At 46.0% G+C, this 25,172-nt stretch overlaps 1 non-coding gene and 1 pseudogene across 1 annotated transcript; one reads left to right on the top strand and one right to left on the bottom strand.

Annotated features, from left to right (window-relative positions):
- Window positions 1-25,172, top strand: part of LOC138082224 (liprin-alpha-1-like) — a 170,904-nt pseudogene that overhangs the window by 80,767 nt on the left and 64,965 nt on the right.
- On the bottom strand, window positions 14,762-14,865 carry LOC138082500 (U6 spliceosomal RNA). Its single transcript, XR_011145127.1, has one exon. It is a non-coding gene; the product is annotated as a U6 spliceosomal RNA (small nuclear RNA).

The raw sequence follows: 25,172 nt of genomic DNA on the forward strand, positions 1-25,172 counted from the left end.
TGGGTAGACGTTCAGAAAAATCCAGGGGGAACCCCTGAGGCCTGACTTGTCTTGCCCATCAGGCCACTTCTCATTACCTTGTCGTGGGTGGGATCTCCTGTGTGGGCTCCCAGTAAGTTCACTTTCTTTTGAAATGGAAAAGCAATGTCATGCATCCTGTCGAGTAAACATAGGGATAAGTGGCTTTCTGTCAAGGTGCCACAGGGCTGTCATAACTGCCTTCATGTTTCGAGTCAATCCCTAGAGTGACTGCAGAGTCAGAGCAGGGGAATTAGGTGTATCTGGAGTGGATTGGGACATCAGGCTCTTTTGGAATGTGGCACGACCACTGGAGTTCCTCTTGAGTGTCAATTTGAGATCGCCTCCTCTTGAGGTGCGACAGGAATGCCGTAATTCATTTTCCGACGAAGCAGAAAAATGGACCCTCATCTCGAAATGAGGAGGGAAAACCGGGGCTCTTCTTGAGTTGTGGCGGGACCCTCGGTGTTCCTCTCGAGTGGAGACGGATATGTCGGGGAACTTCTTGAGTTGCCTCAAGAGTGCCAAGGACCCTTTCGAGGCTCAGGAAGGAAGGAGGGATTTCTCTCATAATGCTGTAACGGAAAAGGGCCTCATCTAGCATTGAGGTGAGAATCTCCTGGTTTTCTCAAGTTGCAGTAGAAAACTTGGGGTTCCTCTCAGGTTATGACAGGAACGTCAGGGACCCGCTTGTGTGGCCTCAGGAAAGTCCAGCCTTTATGCGAATTGTGAGGGGCTCTTGGGATTCCTCTCCAGTCGCTGCTGGGGCTGAGGTCCTCATCTGGATTTGAGGCTGGAAACTCAGGGTTCATCTCCAGTGCCCACATGGATCTCGGGGTTCCTCTGGAGATTCCACAGGGGAGTCAGACCTTGTCTTGTGTGGAGACATGCAAGTCCGCTCTCCTTTCGAGCTGGAAAAGCAGTTTCAGTCTTCCTGTCAAGTTGACATAGGGATCGGTGGCTTTCCTCGAGGTGCCACAGGGCTGTCACACCTGCCATCGTGTTTTGACTCGATCCTCAGGGTGACCGTCGAGTCATTGCAGGGGAGTCAGCTGTATCTGGAGTGGATTGGGACATCGGGGTCTTTGGTTGGGACATCAGGGTCTTTTGTTGGGACATCGGGGTCTTTTCGAATGGTGGCATGACCCCTGGAGTTCTTCTCGAGTGTCAAGTTGAGACCACCCTCCCTTGGGGTGCGACTGGAATGCCGTGATTTCTTTCCCAATGAAAAAGGGAAATGGACCCTCATCTCGAGATGAGGAGGGAAAACCGGGGCCCTTCTTGAGTGGAGACGGGACCCTTGGTGTTCCTCTCAAGTGAAGATGGCTATGTCGGGGAACTTCTTGAGTTGCCTCAAGGGGGTAAAGGATGCTTTCTAGGCTCAAGAGGGAAGGAGGGATTTCTTTCAAGACGTTGCAGAGAAAAAGGGCCTCATTTCACGTTGAGGGGAGAATCTCCTGGTTTTTCTCGAGTTGCGGCAGGAAACTTGGGGTTCCTCTCTAGTTAGAATGGGGACCTCATGGATGCACTCATGTTGCCTCAGGAAAGTTCAACCTCCATGTGAGTTCCAAGGGGCAGCTCAGGATCCCTCTGCAGTCAGTGCTGGGTCCTACGTCCTCATGTGTAGCTGAGGCCGGATCCTCAGGTTTCCTTTCCAGTGCTGACATGGATCTCGAGGTTCCTATGGAGTTTCAAGAGGGGAGTCAGTTCTCGTCCACTTTCATCTCGAGCTGTAATAGTAATGACAGGCTTCCTGTCGAGTTGACCTAGGTATCTGTGTCTTTCTCTCTAGGTGCTACAGGGCTATCACAAGTGCCATCGTGTTGTGAGTCTATCCTCCGTGTGACAGTCGAGTCAGTGCAGAGGAATCAGTTATATCTGGAGTGGATCGACACATAGGGGTCTTTTGGAATGGTGGCAAGACCCCTGGAGTTCCTCTCGAGTTTCAAGTAGAGACCGGCTCCTCTTGAGGTGCGACAGGAACACCCGGGTTCCTTTCCAGACAAATCAGAGAAATGGATGCTCATCTCGAGATAAGGAAGGAAAAACGGGGCTCTTCTCGAGTTGTGGCGGTATTCTCGGTGTTCCTCTCTAGTGGAGACGGGTATGTTATGGAACTTCTTGAGTTGCATCCAGGGTGTTAAAGGACCCTTTCAACACTCAAGAGGGAAGGTGGGATTTCTCTTGAGATGCCGCAGGGGAAAAGGGACTCATATCGCGTTGAATGGACAATTTCCTGGTTTTTCTTGAGTGGCGGCAGGAAACTTGGTTTTCCTCTCCACTTACCACGGGGACCTGAGGGACCAGCTCGTGTTGCCTCAGGAAAGTCCAGTCTCCAAGCTAGTTGCAAGGGACCTCTCGGGATTCCTCTCCAGTCGGTGCCGGGTCCTAGGTCTTCATCTGGAGCTGAGGCCGGAACCTCAGTGTTCCTCTCCAGTGGTGACATGGATCTTAAGGTTCCTATGTAGGTTAAACTGGGGAGTCAGGCCTCCTCTCATGTGGAGGCATGCAAGCCCTATTTTGTCTTGAGCTGTAACAGTAGTGTCAGGATTCCTGTCGAGTTGACCTAGGAATCTGTGGCTTTTTCCTGAGGAGCCACAGGGCTGTCACACGTGCCATCATATTATGAGTTGATCCTCGGGGTGACAGTCAAGTCAGTGCAGGGAAATCAGCTGTATCTGGAGTGGATTTGAACATCAGGGTCTTCTAGAATTTTGGCACGATCCCTGGAGTTCCTCTCTACTTACAAGTGGTAACCACCTCCTCTTGAGATGTGACAGGAACTCCAGGATTCCTTTCCTGACGAAGCAGGGGAAAGGATCCTCATCTTGAGATGAGGAGGGAAAAACGGGGCTCATCTCTAGTTATGGCAGGAACCTTGGTGTTCCTCTCGCTTTTCCTGTTGAGAGCGCCTCCTCTTGAGCTGTGACAGGAATGCCAGGATTCCTTCCAAACAAAGCAGGGAAATGCACCCTCATCACTAGATGAGGAGGGAAAACAGGGGCTCTTCTTGAGTTGTGGCGGGACCCTCAGTGTTCCTCTCGAGTGGAGATGGGTATGTCAGGGAAGTACTTGAGTTGCCTCAAAGGTGTCAAAGACGCTTTTTAGGCTCAAGAAAGAAGGTGGGATTTCTCTCGAGACGCCACAGTGGAAAAGGACCTCATCTCGCATTGAGGGGAGAATCTCCTGGTTTTTCTCGAGTTGTGACAACAAACTTGGGGTTCCTCTCGAGTTACAACAGGGACCTCAGTGACCCACTCATGGTGGCTTCAGGAAAGTCCAGTCTCCATGCGAGTGGGAAGGGCCTCTCAGGATTCCTCTCCAGTCACTGCTGAGGCCGAGGTCCTCATCTGGAGTTGAGACCAGAACATCAGGTTTCCTCTCCAGTGCCGACATGGATCTCAGGGTTCCTCTGGAGTTTCCACAGGGGAGTCAGGCCTCGTCTCGTGTGGAGACATGCAAGTCCGTTCTCCTCTCAAGCTGGAAAATCAGCGTCATGCTTCCTGTTGAGTTGCCATAGGGATTGGTGGCTTTCTCTGGAGGTGCCACAGGGCTGCCACACCTGCCATTGTATTTTGAGTCGATCCTCGGCATGACCGTTGAGTCAGTGCAGGGGAGTCAGGTGTATCTGGAGTGGATTGAGATATCGGGGACTTTGGGAATAGTAACATGATCACTGTAGTTCCTCTCATGTGTCAACTTGAGACTGCCTCCTCTTGAGGTGCTACAGGAACACCAGGATTCCTTTCCCAATGAAGCAGGGAAATGGACCCTCATCTCGAGATGAGGAGGGAAAACCGGGGCTCTTCTTGAGTTGTGGTGGGACCCTCAGTGTTCCTCTCGAGTGGAGAAGGGTATGTTGGGGAATTTCTTGAGTTGCCTCATGAGTGTCAAGGACCCTTTTGAGGCTCAAGAGGGAAGTTGGGATTTCTCTTGAGACACTGCAGTGGAAAAGGACCTCATCTCGCATTGAGGGGAGAATTACCTTGTTTTTCTCAAGTTGCGGCAGCAAACGTGGGGTTCCTCTCGACTTAAGATGGGGACCTCAGGGACTGGCTTCTTTTGCCTCAGCAAAGTCGATTCTCCATGCGAGTTGCGAGGAACCTCTCAGGATTTCTCTTCAGTCGTTGCTGGGTCTTAGGTCCTCATCTGGAGCTGAGGCCGGACCTCAGGGTTACTCTCCAGTACTGACCTGTATCTCGGGGTAACTATGGAGTTTCAACAGGGGAGTCAGGGCCCATCTCATGTGGAGACATGCAAGTCCGCTTTCCTCTCAAGCTGTAACAGCAGTTTCAGGCTTCATGTCTAATTGACCAAGGGATCTTTGGCTTTCTCTCTTGGTGCCACAGAGTTGTCACACGTGCCATCATGTTTTGAATCAATACTCGGTAACAGTCGAATCAGTGCATGGGAAACATATGTAACTGGAGTGGATTGGAACATCAGGTGCCTGGGTCCGGCCTCGATGGATCCAGGGAATTCGAAGGGACATCTTTGAAAAAATTATTTATTTAGAAATATAAAGATTAGGATAAAATAATATAGTAGGAAAATTAGTGGAGAAAAAAGGGTGAATAACATGGGTTACGTGGAGAGCTAATAAAACCCTGAGACAAGAGGTTTGCACCATCTATGTAGGCCAACAGCACCTGCCTGAATAGCGGAGGGTGCCCCGCCTTGGGCTCCCTCTCGCGTCGGTCTTAGAAGCCAGGACAAGTAAGTATACATGGTGAGCCTCCACGCCCCAGATGGAAATGCAGCCTGAAAAGGAGAGGCAGGATGAGGGAGAAAGAGAGAGAGAGAGTCGATAAGGGGGAAACCAGTCTTTCCAGTGACTGACCAAACTCTTATTGTCCAGAAAGGCTCTTTATACTTTTGGTTGTACATAGAGATCAATGGATAATACAAAATCATGCAGTGTCAGCAGCCCTGACTCTTATTGAGACCAGGCTTTCTCTCTGCATACCCAGCTGTATACACAAGTCTTAGGTGATTTACATTGTCTTCTGGCCAGAAGGCCAATTAGCATTTTATGGCCCTTTTCTGATAAGGGTCTGTCAGCCAGAAAACTTATTTGTCTTAATAGTGTTGTTCTTCCCAAAGTCTGGTGCCACTCACAGAAAGCACTAAATAAAGTTACATTCTTACATAGCAAGGACACAACAATTTATAACAAGGAAAGAGGAGTACAGTGATTTATAACAAAGAGCAAATTCACTAACTCAAAAGTCCAGTGTTGCTAACATTAAAATTACTCTATTCCTTTTCTATATCCCAATTACATTGGTTAATATCCTTCAGGTGCCTAAAAGATAAAGAATATGGGAGCCTGGCGACAGTCATTGACTCAACATTGAAACCCGTCACCAATATACTTTCTAGCTTTTTAGAAAAAGCTCCATATCTTTATTTTTTTTTAATATTTTATTTTTTAATTTATTTTTTTAATTTTTATTTTTACTTTATTTTACTTTACAATACTGTATTGGCTTTGCCATACATTGACATGAATCCACCACTGGAGAAAAAGCTCTATATCTTTAAGATGCTTTAAGCTCCATGCCTCTCGCAGTTGAGGGGCTGTAAACAATTCACAAGTTGGAAAAGTCTGGGGGAACCTGTTAGGCAAGTTAGAGAGCCACCAGAGGGATTTGAGCTGAGACACTCCTTTCATATGCAGGAGACCAGTTGCAGCTCTAAGTTAACATTTTTCAGAGAAAGGTGGTTGGGGATAACCCCTGTAATGTCAGAAGAATATAGTATAGCAGACAGTAAACAGACAGATTTTGGTTTCGGGGTAGACGCTCAGGCAGAGGACCCCTTGAGACCTGACCCAACAAGCCCCGTCAGGTATCTCCGCAAGAACTTGACATGGGTGGTATCTCCCATGCTGGCTCCCAGCAATTAGGGTCTTTTGGAATGGTGGCAAGATCCCTGGTGTTCCCCTCGACTTTCAGGTTGAAACCGCCCCCTCTTGAGGTGCTACTGGAAAGCCGGGATTACTTTTCCGAATAAGCAGGGAAATTGACCCTGATCTTGAAATGAGGAGGGAAAAACGCGGCTCTTCTCGAGTTGTGGCAGGACCCTCAGGGTTCCTCTCGAGTCCTAGGTCCTCATCTGGAGTTGAGGCCAGAACTTCAGTGTTCCACTCCAGTGCTGTCATGGATCTCGAGATTCCTATGGAGTTTCAAGAGGGGAGTCAGGCCTCATCTTGTGTGCAGACATGCAAGTCCACTTTCCTCTCGAGCTGTAACAGTAGTGTCAGGCTTCCTGTCGAGTTGACATAGGGATCTGTGGCTTTCTCTTGAGGTGCCAGAGCTGTCACACCTGCCGTTGTGGTTTTACTCGATATGCGTGGTGACAGTCTAGTCAGTGCAGGGGAATCAGGTGTATCTTGAGTGGATTGGGACATCAGGATCTTTTGGAATGGTGGCACGACCCCTGGCTTTCCTCTAGACTTTCAAGTGGAGACCGCCTCTTTTTGAGGTGTGATGGGAACGCCAGGATTCCTTTCCAGACGAATCAGGGAAATGGACCCTCATCCTGAGATGAGGAGGGAAAAAAATGGGGTCTTTTCGTGTTGTAGTGGTACCCTCGGTGTTCCTTTAAAGTGGAGACGGGTATGTCGGGGAACTTATTGAGTTGCATCAAGAGTGGCAAGACCCTTTCGAGGCTCAAGAGGGAATGTGGGATTTCTCTCGAGACACCACAGGGGAAAGGGTCCTCATCTCACGTGGAGGGGAGAATCTGCTGGTTTTTCTCGAGTTGTGGCAGGAAATATGGAGTTCCTCTCAACTTACAATGGGGACCTGAGGGACCAGCTCGTGTTGCCTCAGGAAAGCCCAGTCAGCTTGCGAGGTGTGAGGGTCCTCTCGGGATTCCTCTCCAGTAGATGCTGGGTCCTATGCCCTCATCTGGAGCTGAGGTCATAACTTCGGGTTTCCTCTCCAGTGCCCACATGGATCTCGGGGTTCCCATGGAGTTTCAAAAGGGGAGTCAGGCCTCGTCTCATGTGGAAACATGCAAGTCCACGTTTCTCTCGAGCTGTAACTGTACTGTCAGGCTTCCTGTCGAGTTTACATAGGGATTTGTGGCTCTCTCGAGTTGCCACAGGGCTTTCACACATGCCATCGTGTTTTGAGGCGATCCTCGTGGTGACCGTCAAGTCAGTGCAGGGGAGGCAGTTGTATCTGGAGTGGATTGGTACACTGGGGTCTTTTGGAATTGTGGCCGAACCCCTGGAGTTCCTCTCGAGTGTCAAGTTGAGACCGCCTCCTCTTGAAGTGTGACGTGAATGCTTTGATTCCTTTCCCAATAAAGCGGGGAAATAGACCCTCATCTCGAGATGAGGAGGGAAAACCGGGGCTCTTTTTGAGTTGTGGCTGGACTGTCGGTATTCTTCTCGAGTGGAGACAGGTATGTTGGGGAACTTCTTGAGTTGCCTCAAGGGTGTCAAGGACCCTTTTTAGGGTCTAGAGGGAAGGTGGGATTTCTCTCGAGACACCACAGTGGAAAAGGGCCTCATCTCGCACTGAAGGGAGAATCTCCTGGTTTTTCTGGAGTTGTGGCAGGAAACTTGGTGTTCTTCTCAACATATGACAGAGACCTCAGGGATGCACTCGTGTTGCCTAAGGAAAGTTCAGTCTCCATGCAAGTTGTGAGGGGCTCTCGGGATTCCTCTCCAGTTGGTGCCGGGTCCTAGCTCCTCATCTGAAATGGAGGCCGGAACCTCAGGGTTCCTATTCAGTGCTGACATGGATCTTGATGTTCCTCTGGAGTTTCTACAGGGGAGTCAGACCTCGTCTTGTGTGGATACATGGATTTTTGCTTTCTTCTCGAGTTGTAACAGTAGTGTCAGGCTTACTGTCGAGTTGGCATAGGGATCGGTGGCTTTCTCTCAAGGTGCCACAGGGCTGTCACACGTGCCATTGTGTTTTGACTCGATACACGGGGTGACAGTCTACTCAGTGCAGGGTAATCAGGTGTATCTTGAGTGGACTGGGACATCGGGATATTTTGGAATGTTGGCACGACCCCTGGCTTTCCTCTCAACTTTCAAGTGGAGACCGCCTCTTCTTCAGGTGAGATGGGAACGCCAGGATTTCTTTCCTGAAGAATTAGGGAAATGGACCCTCATACTGAGATGAGGAGGAAAAAACTGGGGTCTTCTCGAGTTGTGGCGTGATTCTTGGTGTTCCACTTGAGTGGAGACGGGGATGGTGGGGAACTTCTAGAGTTGCATCGAGGGTGTCAAGGACCCTCTAGAAGCTCAAGAGGGGAGGTGGAATTTTTCTTGAGTCCCTGCATTGGAAAACGGCCTCATCTTGCGCTGAGGGGAGAATCATTGTTTTTTTTCTCGAGTTGCAGCAAGAAACTTGGGGTTCTTCTCGATTTACCAAGGGGACCTCAGGGACCCGCTCGTGTTGCCTCAGGAAAGTCCAGTCTCCATGCCAGTTGCGAGGGGCCGCTCAGGATTCCTCTCCAGTCAGTGTGGGGTCCAAGGCCCTCATCTGGAGCTAACCAGAGCCTCAGGTTTCCTCTCCAGTGCTCACATGGATCTCGTGGTTCCTATGGAGATTCCAAAGGGGAGTCAGGCCTCATCTCATGTGGAGATATGCAAGTCTGCTTTCCTCTCGAGCGGTAACAGCAGTATCAGTCTTCCAGTCATGTTGACATAGGGATCGGTGGCTTTCTCTCAAGGTGCCACAGGGCTGTCACAGGTGCCTTTGTGTTTTGAGTAGATACTCGCTGTGACAGTTGAGTCAGTGCAGGGGAATCAGGTGTATCTGAAGTGGATTTGGCCATGGTGGTCTTTTGGATGAAGGGTGTCAAGGATTCTTTCGGGTGGGATTTCTCTCGAAACTCTGAAGCGGAAAAGGGCCTCAACTCGTGTTGAGGGGAGAATCTCCTGGCTTTTCTTAATTTGCGGCAGGAAACGTGAGGTTGCTCTCGAGTTACGATGGGTACCTCAGGGACCCACTTGTGTGGCCTCAGGAAAGTTCAGTCTCCATGCGAATTGCAAAGGTCCTTATGGGATTCCTCTCCAGTCCATGCCGATCCTAGTTCATTATCTGGAGCAGAGGCCAGAACCTCAGGGTTCCTCTCCAGTGCTGACATTGATCTCAGGGTTCCTATGGAGTTTCAACAAGGGAGCCAGGCATCGTCTCATGTGGAGACATGCAAGTGTGCTTTCCTCGCGAACTGTAACAATAGTTTCAGGCTTCCTGTCGAGTTGACCTACGTATCTGTGGCTTTCTCTCGAGGTGCCACAGGCCTGTCACACCTGCCATTGTGTTTTGAGTCGATACTCGGGGTGACAGTCTAGTCAGTGCACAGGAATCAGGTATCTCTGGGGTGGATTGGAACATTGGGTTCTTTTGGAATTGTGTCACGACCCCTGGAGTTAATCTCGAGTTTCCATTTGATACCACATCCTCTTGAGGTGTGACGGGTATGGTGGGTTACCTTTCCTGACCAAGCAGGGAAATGGACCCTCATCTCGAGACGAGGAGGGTAAAACGGAGCTCTTGGTGAGGTGTCGTGCTAAAGTCGGTGTTGCTCTTGAATGGAGACGGGTATGTCAGGTTACTTTTTGAGTTAAATCAAGAGTGTAAAGAATGCTTTCGAGGCTCAAGAGGGAGTGAGGGATTTCTCTCGAGATGCCGCAGCGGAAAAGGGCCTCATCTCACAGGAGGAGATAATCTCCTGGTTTTTCTCGAGTTGTGGCAGGAAACTTGGGGTTCCTCTCTAGTTACAATGGGGACCTCTGGGACCTGTTCCTGTTGCCTCAGGAAAGCCAAGTCTCCATGTGAGTTGGGAGGGGCCTCTCAGGATTCCTCTCCAGTCGGTGCTGGGGCCCAAGCATCATCTGGAGTTGAGGCCGGAACCTCAGGTTTCCTCTCCAGTGGTGACATGGATCTCGGGTTTCCTATGGAGTTTCAACTGGGGAGTCAGGCCTCATCTTGTATGGAGATGTGGAAGTCCGCTTTCGTCTCGAGCTGTAAAAGTAGTTTCAGGCTTCATGTCGAGTTGACATAAGGATCGGTGGCTTTCTCTAGAGGTGCCACAGGGCTGTCACACCTGCCATCCTGTTTGGAGTCGATACTCAGAGTGACAGTCGAGTGAGTGCAGAGGAATTAGTTTTATCTGGAGTGGTTTGGGACATCAGGGTCTTCATGAATTTTGGCATGACCCCTGGAGTTCCTCTCGAGTTTCAACTTGAGACCACCTCCTCTTCAGGTGTGATGGGAAAGCCGGGATTCCTTTCCACGAAGCAGGGAAGTGGACTGTCATCTCGAGACGAGGGGGGGGAAATGGGGCTCTTTTGAGTTGTGGTGGGACACTTGGTGTTCCTTTTGAGTGGAGACTAATATGTCAGGGAAGTTCCTGAGTTGCATCAAGAGTTTTAAGGAATCTTTTGAGGCTCAAGAGGAAAGGTGGGGTTTCTCTCGAGAAGCTGCAGCGAAAAAGGGCCTCATCTCACCTGGAGGGGAGAATCTCCTGGATTTTCTCGAGTTATGGCAAGAAACGTGGGGTTCCTCTCCAGTTACAACGGGGAACTCAGGGACCCACTTGTGCTGCCTCAGGAAAGTCAAGTCTCCATGAGAGTTGCGAGGGGCCTCTCAGGATTCCTCTCAAGTTGGTGCCGGGTGCTAGATCCTCATCTAGAGTTGAGGCTGGAACCTCAGGGTTCCTCTTCAGTGCTGACATGGATCTAGAGGTTCCTATGGAGTTTCAACAGGGGAGTCAGGCCTCGTCTTGTGTGGAGACATCAAGTCAGTTTTCCTCTCGAGCCGTTAAAGTAGTGTCAGGCTTCCTGTCGAGTTGACATAGGGATCTGTGGGTTTTTCTTGAGGTGCCACAGGGCTGTCACAACTGCCATCATGTTTTGAGTCTATACTCAAGATGACATTCGAGTCAGTGCAATGATATAATTTTATCTGGAGTGGATTGGCACATTGGGGTCTTCATGAATTTTGGTATGACCACTGGAGTTCCTTTCAAGTTTCAAGTTGAGATTGCCTCCTCTTGAGGTCCAATGGGAATGCTGGGATTCCTTTCCCAACGAAGCAGGAAAATGTACCTTCATCTCATGATGAGGAGGGAAACATGGGGCTCTTCTTAGTTGTGGCGGGACACTCGGTGTTCCTCTTGGGTGGAGACGGGTATGTCTGGGAAATTCTTCAGTTGCACCAAGGGTGTCAGGGACTCTTTCAAGGCTCATGAGGGAAGGTGGGATTTTTGACGAGACACCACAGCGAAAAATGGCCTCATCTTGCGTTGAATGTAGAATCTCCTGGTTTTTCTCAAGTTTCAGCAAGAAACATGGGGTTCCTCTCTAGTTACGACGGGGACCTCAGGGACCCTCTCTTGTAGCCTCAGTAAAGTCAAGTCTCCATGTGAGTTGCGAGAGTTCTCTCAGGATTCCTCTCCAGTCGGTGCAGGGGACTAGGTCCTCATCTCGAATTAAGGCCGGAATTTCATGGCTCCTCTCGAGTGTTAACATGGATTTTGGGGTTCCTATGGAGTTTCAACAGGGGAGTCTGGCCTTCTCTCGTATGGCGAAAAGGAAGTCCACTTTCCTCTCGAGCTGTAAAAGTAGTCTCAGGCTTCCTGTCGAGTTGACTTAGGGATCTGTGGCTTTCTCTCTAGGTGCCACAGAGCTGTCACACCTGCCGTTGTGTTTTGAGTGGATACTCCGGGTTACAGTCGAGTCAGTGCAGGAGAATCAGGTATATCTGGAGTGGATTGGGACATCGGGGTCTTTTTGAATTGTGGCACGACCCCTGGAGTTCCTCTCGAGTTTCAAGTTGAGACCGCCTCCTCTTGAGGTGCAACGGGAATCAAAACATAAAGTGTGACACTGTTTCCACTGTTTTCCTAACTATTTTCCATGAAGTGATGGGACCAGATGCCATGATCTTCATTTTCTGAATGTTGAGCTTTAAACCATCTTTTTCACTCTCCTCTTTCACTTTCATCAAGAAGTTTTTTAGTTTCTCTTTACTCTCTGCCATAAGGGTGGTGTCATCTGCGTATCTGAGGTTATTGATATTTCTCCCAGCAGTCTTGATTCCAGCTTTTGCTTCTTCCAGCCTAGTGTTTCTCATGATGTAATCTGCATATAATTTAAATAAGCAAGGTGACAATATACAGCCTTGATGTACTCCTTTTCCTATTTGGAACCAGTCTGTTGTTCCATGTCCAGTTTTAACTATTGCTTCCTGACCTGCACATAGATTTCTCAAGAGGTAGGTCAGGTGGTCTGGTATTCCCATTTCTTTCAGAATTTCTATGGTTTATTGTGATTCACACACTCAAATGCTTTGGAATAGTCAATAAAGAACAATTTGGGATGTAAAGCCTGTCTTCCATCTCGTTAGGAAATTGTACTCAATTTACACACGGAAGCAACATCTCAGTAGTCTAGACACCAAGAAAGCCCTTTAGGACTATTTACAAAAAACAAGGTGGGGAGGGTGGGACTTCCCTGGCAGTCCAGTGGTTAAGACTTCACACTTCCATGAGGTGAAGTTTTGATCCTTGGTAAGGGAACTAAAATCCTACACACTGAACTTGGCCAAGGGAGGGAAAAATTATTATCCTTAAAACTAAAACTAAGAGGGCTGGGCTTTGGGCTTTCCAGGGCTGGAATTGGGACCCAGCTAAGCTGACATCTTTTTTTTTTTTTTTTCTTTTTCTTTCCTTTTTCCTACCAAGTTAAGTATACTAAAAAAAAAAAAAAAAGTACCTTTTTGTCTCGTGTTCAGCTATTTTTCTTGAATGTTAGAAGTCCTCACTTTCCAGGTTTTGATTTAGCCAAGGATTTAAAAAAGCTTTCTGTTCACAGTGTTCAACTAGATACAAGTAACAAAAGCTGCTAATTGCCTGCTTACTCTCATTGCTTTAGATAAGACCTTATCTCGCCTGGTGCTCCCCCCCACCTTTAACTCCAGCCTCTGTGGTTACCATCTTGACCGTCTTCCAGGATAACTTGATTCTTAATGTCCTGATTGTTTTTTTTTAATAGTCTTTAAGCTTTCTCACTTTTTTTTTTCCCCTATCTGAATTAAGAGAGGAGAAAGGAGTATGGTTCATGTCTAAAAAAAAAAAAAAAGGCAAAAAAACCCACAATGGTTTAAGAATTGTGAAACACCAGGTTCTGGCCTTAGCTCTACTGTTGACTAGCAGACACTCAAGCTATTTCTAAAATAAGTTGAAATTGCATCTTTTTTTTTTTTTAATAATTGATGTTTCTTTTAAATATTTATTTTATTTATTAAGTATTTATTTCACTGTACCAGGTCTTAATTGCAGCACAGAAGATCTTCAATCTTCCTTCCACAAGGAAGGGCATGTGGGATCTAGTTCCCTGACCAGGGATCAAATCCACATCCCTTGCACTGGAAGCACAGAGTCTTAGCCACTGGGCCACCAGGGAAGTCCTGAAATACCTCTTTAATGTCTCTTTCAGGCTAAAGTATGAATCTCGGGACCCTCATAGTTTCCCACCACATTTACTCTCTGCTTTCTCCCAGTACCAAAAAAGAATCCAGTGTATTCATGAATCCTAATTCTAAATCATTAAAAACTGGTTTCTGTCTCCTTTTTTTTTTCTTCAAATTTTAGAAAACCTAATTAATTAAAACAGAATAATTTATAAAACATAGTTTATACAGTGGTTTTCTTGCAAGCAGTCTTTAATAGACTTTTTTTCAAATTCTGACAAATACACTAAGTGTTTGGTTTGGATATGCAGAACTAAAACTATCTAGAAAGATTTTTAATTACTTGGTTCAATCCATGAACTTCCTGAGAATTCCATTTGGAAGAAAGAATAAGAAAGAATATGGGGGACTTCCCTGGTGGTCCAGTGGCTAAGACACTGTAGTCCCAATGTAGGGGGCCTGGGTTTGATTCCTGGTCAGGAAACTAGATTCTACATGCCACAGTGAAGACCTGAAGAAGCCAAATAAATAAATAAAATTTAGGAGCAAAACAACTATATATATATATATATATATATATATATATATATATATATATATATATATATATATATATATATATATACATATATATACATATATATATATATATATATATATTTAATAGAATATGGGCTTTGCAGTCTGAGATACCTGGCCTTTTTTTTTTTTTTTTTAATGGTAGCAAGCAAACAGGATTTATTTCAGAGAGAAAGTACAAAACTCTCAGCATAGACACTGAGAGAAGGTGAAGTGCCCCAGACCGTGGCTTTTTTACTAAGCAGTGCAACTTTAGATAAGTTACTTAACCTCTCTGAGCCTCAATTAAAAAAAAAAATTCCCTGTTTTATTCATACTTTTTAAACTTTATTTTTTAATATAAATTTATTTATTGTAATTGGAGGTTAATTACTTTACAATATTGTATTGGCTTTCCCATACATCAACAAGAATCCGCCACAGGTACACACGTGTTCCCCATCCTGAACCCCCCTCCCTCCTCCCTCCCCATACCATCCCTCTGGGTCGTCCCAGTGCATCAGCCCCAAGCATCCAGTATCATGCATCGAACCTGGACTTGCGATTCTTTTCATATATGATATTATACATGTTTCAATGTCATTCTCCCAAATCATCCCACCTTCTCCCTCTCCTTTTCCCAGAGTCCAAAAAACTGTTCTATACATTTGTGTTTCTTTTGCTGTCTCGCATACAGGGTTAAAATCACTTTACAATGTTGTGATGGTTTCTGCCATAAAAACATGAAATGCTTCACCAATTCACATATCATCCTTGAGCAGGGGCCATGCTAATCTTTGTATCATTCCAATTTAAGTATATGTGCTGCCAAAGTGAGCACTGAGCCTCAATTTCTTAATCTATGAAATGGGAATGATAGTTCCCTTGCAGGATTGTTGTGAGGATCACATGCCAGGTATATATTAAGTATTCAATATATGTTCACGATCTTCTCCATTAAACAGCATCTTATTTGTTACTTTGCCCACCAAGAGCACACACTTGGGCCTGAAACAGCCTAGGTTCAATGCCTGATCCCACAATTTTAGTAACTCTGTGATTTGGGACAAGTTGTTAACAATTTCAGAAGCACTGTTTTCTCATCTGGAAAAGAGTTAGCAACAACTAACTAATGGAGTTAGTGCCCAGCTCCAGGAAGTGTTCATGAAATAGTCACATCCATTAGAATCACATTAAATCACTGTGGAGACAGCAGGGATGCTGAGAGAGTGCTGATGCTGAGTGGCTGCTGAGTTGCTGGTGAGGGGTCAGCCAGGTGTCCAGGAGGAGGCTCAACATTCTGTTTCCTGATTTTACCTTTATTTCCCACTTTTCTTTTTTTAAATATTTTTAATTATTTTTTGGCTATGGTTTGTCTTAATTTCAGCATGTGGGATCTTTCATTGTGGGACATGGCCTTCTCTCTAGATGTGGCTCCTGGGCTTAGTAGTTGTGACTTGCAAACTTAGTTGCCCTGTGGCTTGTGGGATCTTAGTTCCCCCACCAGGGATCAAACGCTCGTCCCCTGCATTGGAAGGCAGATTCTTAACTGCTGGACCAACAGGGAAGGCTCCTCCCCACTTTTCTGTGTCTTTCTCCTTTGTCTTCTCTTTCACAGTTTCTGCTGTGTGAAAAATGGTTATATCCAAAGTGATATGACATGTAACCCACATATTTTATTTCCCTGCATGGCCTCCATAAATCTTGTGTCTGTGCATGACTCTTTCTCAGTTCTGGGTTTTTGATTCCACGCCCCCAGGTAGAATACTGTGTGTTGAACTCTGTCCAGTGGATTTGGTGCTGTGTGTCCCCCTCTGACTCTGATACCTCCAAGATGAAAATACCTAATTGCTAAGAATTCTGGGGGCAAAATAAATTCTCAGGAAGGACCACGACTTAGCATCTTTTCATTTCTCTTTTACCTCTGAAAGAGCATAGTCTACTTGTTCTGTCTCGTGGCCTCTTGTTTGATCATGCTATGCATAATTAATATGGCATTTCCAACAGGAGTAATTCTACTTGCTTCTTTCCCTGAATATTTAGACTGGGGGTAAATGGCTTCTTGTTTTTACTTAAGAGTTAAACAAAAGATACTTCCCTGGTGGTGCCGTGGTTAAGACTGTGCCTTTCAATGCAGGGGCTGCAGATTGAATCGCTGATAGGGGAACCAAGATCCCACATGCCTCACTGCTCATAAACAAAAACAAAAACAGAAGCAGAATTGTAACAAATTCAATAAACAACTTTAAAAATGGTACACATCGAAAAAATTCTTAAAAATATATATATGTGTGCATATGTAGTCTATACGTATTGCACGTGTATAACCCTTTGTATTAAATAGTTCGGCTTCTTACAGCAAACTACATTAGAAGCCAATGTTTTCAGACATGGATGCTTTGAAATGTAAATTTATAGTCCCTACTAACAAAGAACCATAGGAATTCTATGTCTTGTGCACTTTTGATGGCACATCCCAACTTTGTGTCACCTATTTGAGAGGCTGAATGATGCCATCATATAATCTTGGACTTAAATTTCAAAACCCTAGCTAGAATTTTCTGCTTAGTCTTTCCACTATAACTGACAGTTTTACCCCAGAGCTAAAGACAAATGAAGAACAAAAACAGGCCTTTTGCTATGTTGATTATTTCTTGCTCACCTCTTTTTCTCTATTAAAAAAAAAAAATAAGGTATATATTTTTTTACTGTGGGCCTTTTTTTTTTTTTTATGACCACATCATACAGCATGCAGGATCATTAGTTGGGGCGTGCAAACTCTTAGTTGTGGCATACATGATCTACTTCCCTGACCAGGGATGGAACCCCAGCCCCTTTTTATTGGGAGCTCGGAGTCTTAGCTACTGGACCACCAGGGGAGTCCTAGACCCATTGTTTCTTGACTGCTTTCCCTTTGTTCCTGCAGTCCTTTCTTCCCTTAAGAACATTAATGACTGAGACCTGTTTAAGGGCAAGCATTGTGGCCAGGCTTAGAGCACAAAATGTCTTGGACCAAAATGAAGTCATGCTTTATTCTCTTTCTCCAGGGACCCCCCTCCCCTATCTTCTTACAACACCCAATGTTGAGATAAAAGAATTTTCCAGTTATTTCAACCAGATCATCAGATGCTCTGGACCAAACCCTAGACTGTCAGATTTCTACCCTTTGTATATTTCCTCAGGCTTCCCAGGTGGCTCAAGGCGTAAAAAATTCACAGGAGATACAGGTTTGATCTCTGGGTCGAGAAGATCCCCTGGAGGAGGAAATGACAACCCACTCCAGTATTCTTGTCTGTAAAGTTTCATGGACAGAGGACCCTGGCGGGTTACAATCCACAGGGTTGCAAAGAGTCAGACATGACTTAGCCACTGGACACACACACACACATGCAATTCCCCATATTTTGTCTTTCCTCTTGTCATGATGGGCATTAAAGTCTTAAAATGAAGAGGGTCTGCAAGCTTTTACTCAGGGACAACCAGGAAGGGTGGCAGCTGACCAACTCACTCAAGATGGCTGTTCCCTTGCTCTCTGTCCATCCCTTGCCAGATCAGTGCCCGCTTCATTTACATTTAGTCTGACCTTCCTACATACTTGCCTTGGGCCCCAGCTAGTGATTGTTCTTATCAAAGTGGTGGTGAAGGGTGTGCCCTTCTATTGGTTTCCCTGGTAATCGATGAGCCCATCTGATATTAACTCCCCTATAACTGGCAATCTCCCCCTCCACCAGGAGCAAAGAATGCTGCCACGTCCTGAAGGTGTCTGATGCACAGGGTCAGGGGGAGGGTGTTGCTCCAAGACTTTGCTTCAGACACAGAAGCTCCCCATCTGTCAAACCACTGATGTCTCTGTTGCTTGATGGATGTGTGCATGATAAGTCACTTCAGTCATGTCTGACTCTTTGCAACCTTATGGGCTTTAGACCAGCAGGCTCCTCTGTTAATGGGATTCCCCAGTCAAGAACAATGGAGACGGTTTGCCATTCCCTTCTCCAGGGTATCTTCCTGGCCCAGGGACTGAATCCCCATCTCCTGTGTCTCCTGCATTGCTAGTGGATTCTTCACCACTGAGCCACCAGGTAAGCCCTCTGTTGCCCAATACAGGCTTTCTTCTGTCTTAAAGCTGGGCAAATGCAAGTTTTGTAGGCTTGTGAGGTGCAGTCCAACAGGTGGGCATAAAGAGACCAGCTTCCTTAGCCCCTCAGGAAGGGGTGAGAAACTTGACAGTTTGGGGAGGTGGTGACAATTACCAAAAGGAGACGTGGTGGGGCAGGGGAGTCCCTGGGACCAGCCAAGGTGGAAAAGGAGAGCTTGAGAGGAGCTTGGCTGGGCCTGTGGATCCCCCCCTGTGGGGACTTAGGAGAAAGGGTTCCTCAAATACAGTGATAAATATTCTTTGCCCTGTAATAGAATTCCATTTGAATCTGTTACAGCTGAGGTGTTACGAGCCCATTCTTGTGTCACAGAAAGCTAGGCCGTTCCTCCATTTGGAAGGTATTATTTTATTTCCCTTGTTCCTAAAATAGCACAAAGGAAGGCTTCTATTTGTTCTCTCACCTTGTGCTAATCTTAGAGCAACATGAAAATGCTTACTGTGCGTGGCTCTTGAAACAACACTGAAAACTTCCAACACGAGAAGACAATTAATTCCCACTCCTTCCCCCTTTCCTCTTAGATTCCAATGACTGGCTGTGTTTAACCCTAATTTTGCCTACTCCTTCTCAGAAAAGTCACAGTAACATGCATGGATCTACTAGCAGGATCATAGATTCAGTAGGGTGTGGGATTCCAGCTTGCTTCTCCTGGAGCTGACATCTCATCAGAGAACAATGAGTCCTGAAAAGCATATGTTCAGTGCTGGGTTTGGGGGTCTGCATGATAATGGCTTCAGGAATGCAGCTCAGACAAAAATCCCTGAGAGTTTAAACACTCAAGCTTCTTGGAGAAGGTGGGCCTCCAAGGATAGATGTAGAGAAGGAGTAAAGAGAGCTGGTGAGTAAGTCAGAAAGAAAAAAACAAATATTGTATATTAATGCATGTATGATATGCATTATGGCAGGCTACAGTCTATGGGGTCTGTATGACCAAAGTCATGAGCAAAGCAACTTAGCATGCATGCACCACACATATATACATAATCTAGGAAAACAGTATTGATGAACCTCTTTACAGAGAAGAAATGGAGACACAGATGTAGGGAATGGACTTGTGGACTTGACAGAGGAAGTAGAGGCTAGGACAAATTGAGAAAGTAGCATTGATGTATATACACTCACTCACTCTCAAAGTCACTCAGATATGTCTGACTCTTTGAGACCCCATGGACTGCACCCTGCCAGGTTCCTCTGTCCATGGGATTTCCCAGGCAAAAATACTGGAGTGGGTTGCCATTCCCTTCTCCAGGAGATCTTCCCAATCCAGGGATCAAACCGAGTCTCCTTCATTGCAGGCAGATTCTTTACCATTTGAACCACCAAGGAAGCCCCATGTATCCTTGTAACTTGTGGGAGGCTGCTATATAGCACAGGGAACACAACCTGGAGCTCTGTGATGACCTAGAGGGGTAGAATACAGGGGGAGGGAGATTCAAGAGGGTAGGAGGATATATATGCATATATACATATGCTGCTAAGTTGCTTCAGTGGTGTCCGACTCTGTGTAACCCCATAGACAGCAGTCCATCAGGCTCTGCTGTCCTTGGTATTCTCCAGGCAAGAACACTGGAGTGGGTTGCCATTTCCTTCTCCAATCCATCAAAGTGAAAAGTGAAAGTGAAGTTGCTCAGTCGTGTCCAACTCTTCGCAACCCATGGATTGCAGCCTATCAGGCTCCTCCGTCCATGAGATTTTCCAGGCAAGAGTACTGGAGTAGGGTGTCATTGCCTTCTCCAATATATATATATATATCATTATGACTGATTAACATTGATGTATGGCAGAGAGAATCACAACATTGTAAGGCAATTATCTTCCAATTAAAAAATAAATATAGAGAGAGACAGGCAGGTGGAGGGTACAGGCAAGAGCAGCCTGTGTGGGGCATCTCTGTGGAGAAAAACGGACCCAGTTCACTGGAGACAGCAGTCATAGCTGAAGCAATTTCTGATTCAGTGAAAGCCTAAAGTAGGATTTTCCTCAGACTAATGGAAACCCTGTGTGTTACAAACATATCCATCAGAACATTAGAGGGAGGTAATGGATGACCTGACTCCTGGGACCTACCAGCTGAATATGGAGTAGGGAGGGGGACCGTGTTCAGAGAGGCCCAGCCTCTGTACGTTTGCTTGCTCTCCTGTGTTGCTCTGCCCAGTCGGGTCCGAGATACAAATTCATGTACCCCCACTTGTTCCCTGTAAACTCAGCTCGTATCATGTCTTTCTCTCGCTCTCTCCCTTCCTCTGCCTTTTCTGCTCATGGCCAGATGTTTGAGAAGTCCTTCCTCACTGTGAGTTTTGGATGGAATGTCCACCTGTGACATCAGTCTTTTGTGTGCATGCCCAGATTAGCAGGGAGTGTAAACAATGGGAACTCTATCAATACCCACCTGGTCTCAGGATCAGGAGTCTCCAGGCCCAACCCTAACACCTTTTAGCTCCTTGAACTCTGGCATTTCAACTACCTGTTCTTCAGTTTCATTTATTTGTAAAATGGAAACATTAATAGCTCCCTATCTACCTTACACAATTTCCTTGAGGCTTAAATGAAATATGGTTGTGAAAGTGCTTTGGAGACAAAGAAATATATTTATTAAGAGTAACTCAATACTTGAAGGGTTGCATGAGGGGGAAGGTGGTAAAACTGAGACATCTCAATAAATCCCATCCCGTCCTATGATTTTATAAAATTGTTTTATACTACTTTGTCGTTGATTAGTAAGTAGGTTGTGTCCAGCTCTTTTGCAACCCTGTGGACTGTAGCCATCCAGTCTCCTCTGTCCATGGAATTCTCTGGGCAAGAATACTGGAGTGGGTTGCCATTCCTTTCTCCCAGGGATTTTCCCAACACAGGAATTAAACCCACATCTCCTACTTGGCAGGTGGATCCTTTACCACTGAGTCACTAAGGAAGCCCTTTATATTCCTTAAATAAGCTGAATTAGATAGCTTTTCCTGCTTTTCTAACAACTCTCACTCTAGAGGTATCTTTTTTCCTACCTAGAGCTCCTTAAATGCAGAACCCAGGGCCTCCCTACACGTTCCCGCTCACCTTGCTTGGCTTCCTCACCAGCCACTGGGCCTCCCAGCCACTGAAGCAGCAACAAAAACTCTCACACAGCATCTCCAGAGACTCTCTGGACTTCAGTCATCACCCCAGGCCTTCCAGCAGCAGCTGATGTAAAAAAATGTGAAAAGATTTTTCCTAAGACAACAAGATGCTCTACACAGAGACTTGGATGTCACTTGGCTCCTCGCTTAGAAATGACTTAGGAACCTTACTGTGAAAGAAAGTCCTGCAGTATTTCAGGAACAGGTATTCATAGCACAAACTTTGACATATTTATAAACTTAGGAATGTGATGATAGATACCATGGTGTCGATAAAGGAACATATGATAGTGTCCTTGGTGAGGTCAGCTGTGTGAGACCAGGTCTGAGAAGGATATAACCAGCACTTCCACAAGCGGTTTAGTGATGGGACGATTAACCGTGGTGTCATAGTTTGCTGGGGCTGCTGTAACAAAGTATTAGTCTCTTTAGGCTGCTGAAACAAAAATACCATTGATAAGTGGTATTTCCTGATGTCTCAGAGGTAAAGAAACAGCATGCAATGCAGGATACTTGGGTTTGATCCCTGGGTTGGAAAGATGCCCTGGAGAAGGAAATGGCACCCACTTCAGGATTCTTGCCTGAGAAATCCCATGGACAGAGGAGACTGGTGGGCTACAGCCCACAGGGTCACAAAGAGTTGAACATGACTGAGTGACTAAACCACCACCACCATTGATGAGTGGCTTGAAAACAACAGACATTTATTTTCTGGAGGCTAGGAAGTCCAAGATTAAGATGTGGGCAGGGTTGATTTCTTTTGAGGCCTCTTTCCTTGCCTTGCAGACGGCTGCCTTCCCCCACAGACTGTCTTCCTTCTCTGCTTGTCGATGTCCTAATCTTCTCTTACTGTGTATATGTTAAGTTGCTCAGTCATGTCCGACTCTTTGGCGCACCATGGACTGTAGCCTGCCAGTCTCCTCTGTCCATGGGATTCTCCAGGCAGGAATACTGGAGTGGGTTGCCATGCCCTCCTCCAAGGTGATCTTCCAGGCCCAGGAATCGAACCCATATCTCTTATGTCTCCTGCATTGGCAGGCGGGTTCTTTACCACTAGTGCCATCTGGGCTTCTTATTATATGGACACAAGTCAGATTGGATTAGGGTCCACCTGTATGACTTTGTTTAACTTTAATTACCTTTTTGAAGACACTCTCCTAAGACAGTCACATTCTGAGGTCCTGGGGGTTAGAACTACAACATAGGAATGGGGGGGCAATGGTTACAGTCAACCCTTAACTCACACTGTGGGCAAGGTAAAGAGAATCAAGACGAATGGAGAAGCCACTGGAAACTATTAACAGCAGAAGCCTCTATCATCCTTGAGCCTGGAGAAACAAAAGAGAAAGGGTGTGCTATTCCTAGAACCCATTCAGAGCTGTGGTCATAGGGGAGGGGCTGCCCAGCATGGGTGCTATATGACAAAGGAAGGCCCCCATGGTGGAGACCAGGCTCTGGCAGAGAGAGAGGGAGAAGACCCACCCCTCTCTCCCCGCCCTTCATACTCCTGCCTTCACACTCTGATAGTGCTTCCCTTTGGTCAAGAACCGAGAAAGAGGCACTGAGAACAGCAAAGCCTGGGGGTTGCAGCTTGTAGATGTCAGGCTTTGAGGTAGGGAACGGACTGACAAGTGTGGCCAGGGGTGGGAGGGAAATGGTAGGATTTGAGTGGGACAATGGAGAATTGCCAGCTCAGTGGAGAAAACAAAGACATTTGCAAAGGAGGAATTAATTATGCATACTCAGGTAACATAAATGGACTTTAAAGTGTCATTGGAAAACAGGAAATGCTACTTAACTACAAAAAAAAAATTAGTCATACATTCAAAACTGAACCGCATATTCATGTAATAATTTCCAGTCCCAGAAGTTACGATTCTAAGATACTTGTTTGCAGAAGTAAAGCAGAATTATAGAAAACTAGGTTTGTCAATTTTGTCATGTTGAGCACTGATGTTCTTAAAATGGAATGGGAAGTATTATTGGAACTGTTTTGGAATAGAAAGCAGCTCTCTGCTTCAGGAGGGTGCCTTGTGACCATATCCATTAATGGTCACACCATGGTTATATGAACTGGGTACATCCCCTGTGTTATCCCGCTGGGGCTGCCATAATAAAGTACCATAGGCTGGTGGCTTTGACAACAGAAATTTGTTTTCTCATCACTCTGGAGGCTGGAAGACTGAGACCCAATGTTGACAGGATGGTTATATGCTGAGAGCTCCCTTTGGGAGTTTCTTTTCAGTGTGTGCTCACATGGTCTTTCCTGGGTGAGTTTGCAGGAGGGAAAAGCAAGGGGATGGAGGGAGGGGGAGAAAGGCTGATCTCTTGGTGTCTCGTCTTTTTTTTTTTTTTAACCTAAGTTCTAATCATCCTGATTTTGTGATCACAGAAATACTACAAATATCCACAGTTGGTGAACACCATTTTAACAAATACAGATAGAAGGATGGATAGAGAGCTACATAGATAGAGTGACTGTAACAGGAATAGGCTCAATCTGCAATGCTGTTTTTAAAGTATAGTGTTGAATTTAATGTTACTTGAATTTAAAAAAAAAATATATATATATATTTGGCCACACCAGGGCTTAGTTAAGGCATGTAGAATCTAGTTTCTTGACCAGGGATCTAACCCAGACCCCCTGCACTGGGACACAGGCTTGATCCCTGAGTCAGGAAGATCCCCTGGAGGAGGAAATAACAACCCACTCCAGTATCTTTGCCTGGAAAATCCCATGGACAGAGGAGCCTGGCAGGCTACAGTCCATGGGGTCACAGAGTTGCAGACGACTGAGCAATTTAGCACACACTCATGCATTTCCCTAAAGGCCTCACGTCCAGATACAGCCGCTCTGGGGGTTAAGACTTCAACATATGAGTTTTGGGAGGGACACAAACATTCAATCCATAACATCCCATTCATATAGTGATATGAAATAGATGACACTTGATATGTTGATACTGATAGTCATTAAATCAAGAAAACTTCATTGCACACCTACTGTGTACCAGAATCTCTGCTAGGCTCTGAGATTATAGGTTGAAGAAAAAAAAAAAAAAACTGTCTCAGTCTTTAATGAGTTTATAACTTGAAAAGAGACAGAGAAACTGTTAGAACACAGGGGTCACTACAAAGAGAGCCTGAGAATTTGTGCTATGTCACTTGGTCATGTTTGGATTTTTTTTTAAATTTAAATTTATTCATTTTAAATGGATGCTAATAATTTACAATATTGTATTGGTTTTGCCATACCTCAACATGAATCCTTCATGGGTGTACACGTGTTCCTAATCCTGAACCCCACTTCCACTTCCCTCCCCGTAGCACCCCTCTGGGTCATCCCAGTGCACCAGCCCTGAGCATCCTGTATCATGCATCAAACCTGGACTGACGATTTGTTTCTTATATGATATTATACATGTTTCAATGCCATTCTCCCAAATAACTCCACCCTCTCCCTCTCCCACATATCTCTTTGAGACCCCTTGGACTCTAGCCCACCAGGCTTCTCTATCCATGGGTTTCTCCAGCCAAGAATACCAGAGTGGGTTGCCATTTCCTTCTCCATACCCAGAGATCGAACCCACGTCTCTTGGGTCTCCTGAACTGGCAGCAGGTTATTTTCCACTAGCTCCCCTGATGGCTCAGATGGTAAAGATTTCATCTGCAATGCAGGTGACCTGGGTTTTATACCCAGGTCAGCAAGATCTCCTGGAGGAGGGCATGGGTGCCAATATTCTTGCCTGGGAGTTCCATGGACAGAAGAGTCTAACAAGGTACAGTCTATGGGGTCGCAAAAGAGTCAGGACATGACTGGGCAACTAACACTGTCACTTTCTGTTCAGCGCCTCTGGGAAGCCCCAGAGCACCTCAGTTCAGTT

Source organism: Capricornis sumatraensis, chromosome 7 (genome assembly GCF_032405125.1).
Source record: "Capricornis sumatraensis isolate serow.1 chromosome 7, serow.2, whole genome shotgun sequence".
NCBI classification, from domain to species: Eukaryota; Metazoa; Chordata; class Mammalia; order Artiodactyla; family Bovidae; genus Capricornis; species Capricornis sumatraensis.